This window comes from Petaurus breviceps, unplaced genomic scaffold, assembly GCF_028583685.1.
Source record: "Petaurus breviceps papuanus isolate PSGF00001 unplaced genomic scaffold, PetGlider_PUasm1.0 129, whole genome shotgun sequence".
Lineage (NCBI taxonomy): Eukaryota > Metazoa > Chordata > Mammalia > Diprotodontia > Petauridae > Petaurus > Petaurus breviceps.
The window spans coordinates 10,234,464-10,241,780 of NW_027185665.1; positions in this window are offsets into that span (position 1 = coordinate 10,234,464).

Below are 7,317 nucleotides of genomic sequence, written 5' to 3' on the forward strand. Positions count from 1 at the left end.
ACTGAGGAGGCCTTGAAAGTTGGACGTGGTTGTTAAGGAAATCATTGGAGCTGATGCTATCAAAATAGAAAGTCATCAGGACAGTCAAAGAATGAATAAAGAATAATCCTTGGACTTCCTTTCCCTGTAGCTCTCTCTTTTTCTGTTTTCTTTTTTTTTTTTTAAATCTATTTCAGCTACAAGATTTTAAATGTACAAATGCTAGTTTTTAGTAATAAAAGAAATAGCAATAGCAAAGTCCCCATAATGAATGGTAATTTGCTGTTAATAAGTTGTAATAGCACACTGCTGAAGTCTCTTACTCAGAGATGAGATAGCAGTCTGGTTATTGTTGCTGATACTGTGAATATCATTACCACTTGTCAGTAAAGACTTATGACCCATGAAGAAAACAATGAAATACGAATCATTTTATGGTAAGAAATTCATAGAATCATAGTTTCAGAACTAAAAGATACTTTGGAGGTCATCTAGTTCAAATCTCTCATTTTATATATGAGGAAACTAAAACCTAGAAAGGTGAAATTACTTGTCCAAAGTCACCCAGGTGGTAGAACCAGGAGCTAAGCTCAGGTATTCTGACCCAAATGAGTTCTCTTTCCATCACGGGTAGCCTCCTTTAACATGCATAGTGGCACATAGTAGATCCTATAATGTGGCCTAGTGGAGAGGGAGCTGCCCTCGAAGTCAGGAAGGCTTGGGTTCAAGTCTTGTCTCAGAGGAATACTTAGTATTTATCCCTGGGCAGGTCTTTCAACTTCTCAGTGCTCTTTGCAGTTTTCCAAGACTCTAAATTGTCCAGAAAGTACTGACCAGCTTTTTCAGAGAGAGCTTCCTCCCCAGGGGTGCATCCTGTATTGATGAAGTCACAGGTGCATCGCCTATTCCTATATAGCTTTCATGTTTGCAAGAGACATAGCTACAACAGGCCATCTTATTATTCGGCTACATGTGTTTTCACTTTGGATATAACTTGTCTACCTGGCACACAACTGATGGGAAATAACCCCATTCTACTCTGGACCCGTGGGGCAGTCCACAACTGGTAGATTGGGTCCTATTCAAAGCATCCCACTTTTAAGATCAACATCAACAATGTAGTGCATCCAGAGGAGGGAAGGTAGGATGGGGAAGCACCTCCAAACTATGTCATATGAAGAGTGGTTGAAGGAAGGGAAACAGAGATGATTAGTCCAGAGAAATAAAAGGTTATTGTAAAAGGGAGGGGACATGATCTCTGTCTTCAAATATTTAGGGAGATCTCACATTAAAGAGAGGGTCACCTTATACCCCTTAGCTCCAGAGGGAAAAAATGGGTCAAAAGTAGATAAAAGTTATAGGGAAATAGATTTGGGTTCAACTGCCTTTTTTATTTATTTATTTTTTAAAGCAATCAGGGTTAAGTAACTTGCTCAAGTTTACACAGTCAGTTATTTCTGGGTGTGGTGCTAAGTTTCTGAGCCCGGATTCAATCCCAGGTCATCCTGACTCTAGGGCCAGTGATCTTACTCACTGTGCTACCTGGCCGCCCCTCAACTGCCTTTTGATGTTGAGAATTGACCCAAATTGGAATGAACTGGCTCATATGTTAATTCGGTGGAAATGTTCAGGTAGGTAAGTTGTGTCTGACTCTTATGACCCCATTGGGGTTTTCTTGCCTTTTCTTTCTCCAGTTCATTTTATAGGGTTAAATGACTTATACATGGTCACATAGCTGGTAAGTGTCTGAGGCTAGATTTGAACTAATGAAGATGAATTCCTGACTCCAGAGCCAGCACTCTATCCACTGTGTCTCCTAGCTCCATTGAAATGCTGATTTCTAATAACAACCACCACAAAACAACCTTGGAAACAAGCTAAAGACTGGAGCATTGCTGAATAAATTGTTATTTTAGTGTAATAGAATATTATACTTCTAGAAAAAGGTTAAATAATGATGAATACAAGGAATATGGATACAAGGAAATCTGGAAAGATGTGTACAAAGTGATGAAAAGTGTCAGATAGTACACATTTACTACAGCATTCTCTCTGTTTCTTCACTTTGGTACCTCTTTCTCACACTCACTGTGTGTGGGGGGGCATGATGTGGGTGTGTGGGTGTTTATGAATGGAAGAGTAAAAAGAAAAAGGAAGCAATTACCTAAGACTACTATGAAGCTTAATGGTCCAGTTGAAAAGAGTTTTTTGGAGGTATGTTGGCTACTCACTTTTGGATGCAGTTTGGATATTCGTTCTGCCCTAGAGACGTTTTCACGTTCAGATCTACTTAGCAGCTGTTCCTGAGCAGAGATGCTGAAACAATTTGCTAGCTTATCCTACAATCTATGGTGAATATCCTTTTATCTTGCATGCCTCTCATGGCCATTGGTGATCACATAGAGTCTTGGGGAAAAAAAAAACAGTACAATGCTTTTGAGTTTTTTGAGAACCCCTTCTTTCATAAGTTTTGGATGAGCTTGACATTTTTTATGCGATTTTTGGTAAAAAGACTCCCTAAATATTTTAGTATTATGGAGAACTCAAGCCACCTCCCCAACCCTTTTTTAGGAGGAGAACAATTAATGGAGGTGTCTTTTCCAGGAAAAGCTCAATCCTTGTAGATGAAAGTCCTGTCAAGCCATATATAACCATAACAATTTAATAGTTCTTTGTTTTCTGTGAAGTATTCATCCTAACCATAGCAAGGAAAAATTAAATTAAACCTTCACTATTCCCTACTATCACCTTAAACTATCAACCTATATCTTTTCTTCCCCTCTCTATCAAACTCGTTGAACAAGGATCTACACTTCTCTGTACTTCCTCTCTTCTCACTTTCTCCTCAAATCTTTGATGTCTGGCTTTCAAGTTTATCATTCAATTGAAACTCTTTTCTTCCCCTAGTAACTCTTTCCTCTATGAAGCTACCTGTCTGATTATAATTTAGTCTCCTTTTCTCGTTCACCAATCAGATTATGCTCCCTAACCGGGTGTTTCCCAAGATTCTGTCCTGGGTCCTCTTTTCTTCTCTCTATATACCCTTTCTCTCTTGCTAACCTCATAAGCTTCCATAACTATCATTTCTATGCAGATGACCCCCAGATCAATAAAATCAGTTCCAGCTTTCCCCCTAAGCTTCAGTTCCATGCCATCTTTGCCCGTTGGATATGTCAAACTGAATGTCCTGGAGATATCTTAAATTCATGTCTAAAACCAAAACTCATTTTATTTCCTCACAAACTCTCCCATTTTGCAAACTTCCCTGTTTTTGTCAAAGGAAATATCATCTTCCCAGTGTTTCAGCTTTGTATTCTTGGCATTGTCCTCAAATTCTCATCCCCAATATTTCCAATCACTTTCCAAATCTTGATATTGCCTTGGAGTCAAGAAGAACTGATTTTAATTCTCTCCGCAGGCACTAACTGTGTGACCCTAGGTAATTCATTTAAGGTCTCTCAGTCATTGTTTGCTCATCTTTAAAATAGGGATAATAATAACACCTACCTCACTACCTAGTTTGAGGGTCAAATAAGAGCACATACGTCATGTGTGTTTCAGACAAAAATCCTATATAAATAATAGTTCCTATTATTATATTCAAGAAGGTAATTTTATGAGTGCTAAGCTGAGTGTTTAGAAGTCAAAAACCTTTCGTCCAGGGAGCAGGCATGAGTTGGGGAGTATCCTTTTTCCATTGCCAAATTGTTCCATATCACAAGTAAGTAGCTTAAAGGGACAGAATTTTACATGGGATTTAGAAAGTGGCTTCTGTCATGACAAGCAAAGAAGTATTTATCACCTTATTTCAGCTACTTCAGTATTTAGCACCTTGTTTGGGTTCAAGTGTCTTTGAGCCTTTCCCTGATTATATCAAGTCTTTGTTAAGAAACAGAGCTTGTGAACCCCACAGTGGGAAGAATTTGCTGATGCCACAGGGAGGAGCTAATGACAATAATAATATAATATAATGACAATAATTATAATAAAGAGAAGGCCAAGCTAGGAAAGAGAATAATTGAGAAGGGGAACTTTGTGGTGGCCAGGCACTCTGTTCTGTTTGTGTTGATTTTTGTTTGTGATGCATGGTACAGAAGCCCTGGGACCTTACTGGAAGTCCTAAAAGGGGATTTTCTTGTTGTCTGTTTACAGAAGTCCTGGAGGAGGGATTCAGAGGTCCTGGGACTGTACTAATGATTTGAGTTGAGTTCTCAGACCTTGTGTGTGGGTCTGTGTTGATTTCACAGGCAGATAGTGAATTGATGATGGTGCCAGCAATGTGCATGAATGTTATTTTGGTTCTGTTAATCTTTGTCTTCCCAGAAACAGGAATTGTGAAGGGCTTGAGGTGGACTGGACACCATAAACTTCAATATGGAATGGAAACTGGACAAGGAACTGGACAAGGAGCTGAGAGCTGCCTACCTTTGAATCCAGGTGACAGTTGGGTAGATTCAGACAGGAGCTGGGACCATGGAAGAGGAATAATGGAATCTGAGAGCCAGCCTTGGGTCAAGATGAAAGACCTCTTCTTGGATACTTAATGCTAACTGAGAAGATCATGATTTACTATGACCTAGGGTTGGAGAACTTTGACCTTTGTACTCTGCATCTCTTATGGAGGCTTTCTCCTTAAGGATGATTGAGTTAAGGACCTACTGAATTATATCTTTTAGACTTTAAAACTAGGTGACCGCTTTGGTGAAAACTATGTGGCCACTTTAGTGATAAGTTGTTATGGTGTAACATTGTGAGTGCTGTATTTTGGTTTCTGTGAATGTTTTGCTTTAATTTACTCCTGAATAAGTAGAGAGTAAAGATTTGATATAACCAGGGCAAGGCTCCAAGACAATATACTATGTGATCAGAATCTTAAAGCTCTTCATAGAAGCAGTCCCATAGAAAGCTGCTCACACTGGGCTTTACAGCTTCCCCAAAACAACGCTGTGAGGTAAGTAGTGTGAGTATTGTCATTCTAGCCCACATATGTGGCTTAGCTTTGATGACATAACTATTAAGTGGCGGAGGCTCCCTCCATGTGAATTCATGTTGCCTGTTTCCAAATCCAATGTTCTTTCCATTAATCCATAATCAAGTTCTCTCTCAAGACTCCCCCTGCATCTGACATTGGAGATGGGCAAGAGGGCTAGGTTAATAAAATTAGTAATATGTAACAAAATCATTACACATCTGTTTTAATGAGTTCCACTGTTCCTTTTATGAGCCCATATTTCTGGTTTTGAGATAGCTAATGTAGTAAATGCTATTTCAAGTAAGCTTTCACTGCCTGTTAGGCCTAACAGATGGAATTTTCCTATTGCAATAATTATGGAGTAGATAATATAATCTTTTGGGTTGTCAACCAATATATAGGTAGAACAAAGTGAACATAAAATACTCACAGATTCAGTTATTAAATTGCAGATGTTTTGAATGTGGGACAAAATTCTATTCAATCCCACCAATATATATAAAGTATGTAGCAGAACCTATGCTAGGTGTTAGAGCTATGAAGCTTTGCAAGGACAGATGGTGTCTTTTTTTCCCTATCTTCAATACCTCATATACCCCTTAAATCTTTATGGTATATATATATATATATATATATATATATATATATATATGAGGTATTCAAGTAAAACTAGCACCTCTGGTGTGAGGGCTAACTGAGCCAGTTTTAGGGTTGCTCATCATCTACCTTTGGTGTCCACCTGTCACCCAACTCTCACTGTGGCACCAAGAAACTAGAGCATGCACAGCAGCCATACCCCAGGCAAACCATCTGGGAAGATGGGCTAAACCAGGTTGGGGGTAACTGACAGACCTCAAAACCTGTCGGTGAATTACGGAGATATATACCCCAAACATGTGAAGACTTCCACTGGTGAAACGGTCAGATGAGAATAGTTTGTTCCAGTGCCCATAAAAGTGGCTGAAGCAGGTGCTGTGGAGTGCTTAGAGTTTTGTCAGACATTGAAGATGCCAAGGTCATCCACTGCATCCCAAGAAGACCGATTGTCCTTCCTTTTTCTTGCTACTTGACTTTGATGACTCTGGAAGAGAGAGTGAAACTAATGATTTTGTGTAACTGCCTCATTTAAACTAAATTCACACACAAGCCAAGGTATGATCTTGATGTCATTGGAGTTCTTCAAAAAGAAAGGACAAACAACATTGTGTAGATATCTACACAAACAACTATAATACAAAGTAAATATTGCTCCATGTGATTATTTGCATAGAATTTTATTGTACTTATGGCTGTAATGTACATTTATTGTTCCCATAATGATTGTGTATTATTTCCAGAATGAATGTTTAATTGAATTAAACAAGGGTGACATGAATAAAGGGAGTAAAATTCAGACTGACTGTCATTTACTCTTAAGAAATTATATTGTTGTTTAGGGAAAAGTATTTGAGCTCTTAATTTTTAATATTTCTTCACTCTTAAAATATATGTGCACAGAGAATAGGTCTAGAAATGTGTGTGTTGGGGGTGGGGTGGAGTTTCATTATTTATAAAGCATGTGGGTAGCCAAATGCATTGAGTCTTCTATACAAGAAAACTCTAAATTTCTGGTGATTGTTTGGAAATGAAAAATGTTCATTTCTTTGCTCTGAATTGGCATGATTCCTGTCCTATTTCATGTTCCCTTTCTAAACATTAGCACCCCAAGTCTAGTCATTATTTTAATTCTTTGTCATACAATGATGTGATTTTCCACCTCAGCTGATGATGAGATCCTCATTACTTAATGATTTCCTTAAACAATCCTTGCATTCCTTAGTGAAAAGCATTGATTTTTGGAGTTTTGTGGAATTCATTTATTCAGCAAACATTTATAAAGCACCTGATAGAGTGCCAGGCCCCATACTAGGAGCTGGGGATAAAAACAAACAAAAAAGTCCCTGTCTTTGATAATAATAATAATAGCTAAAATTTAAATATGTTTTATGGTTTAAAAGGCACTTTGTAATTATTTTATTCACATAACAACCCTGGGAGTTATGTGTTATTATTAGCCCATTATTTAGATGAAGAAAGTGAGGCTGAGAGAGGTTCACTTGCCCAGAGGCACACCACTAGTAAGTGACTGAGGCTAGATTTGACCTCAGATCTTCCTTACTCCAGGTCCAATGCTGTATCCATTATGCCACCTCAAAAAACCTCCAGAAGTTTATCTTCTTCCACTGGGGACAAGGGGTGAAGGGATGATGTTGAGTGGAGGGTATGTAAACACAGACAAATAAATAAAAAATGATAAGGGGCAGCACTAATGGCCAGAGGTATCAAGATAGGCCTTATGTAGGATTTGATGCTTGACCTGCTCTTCA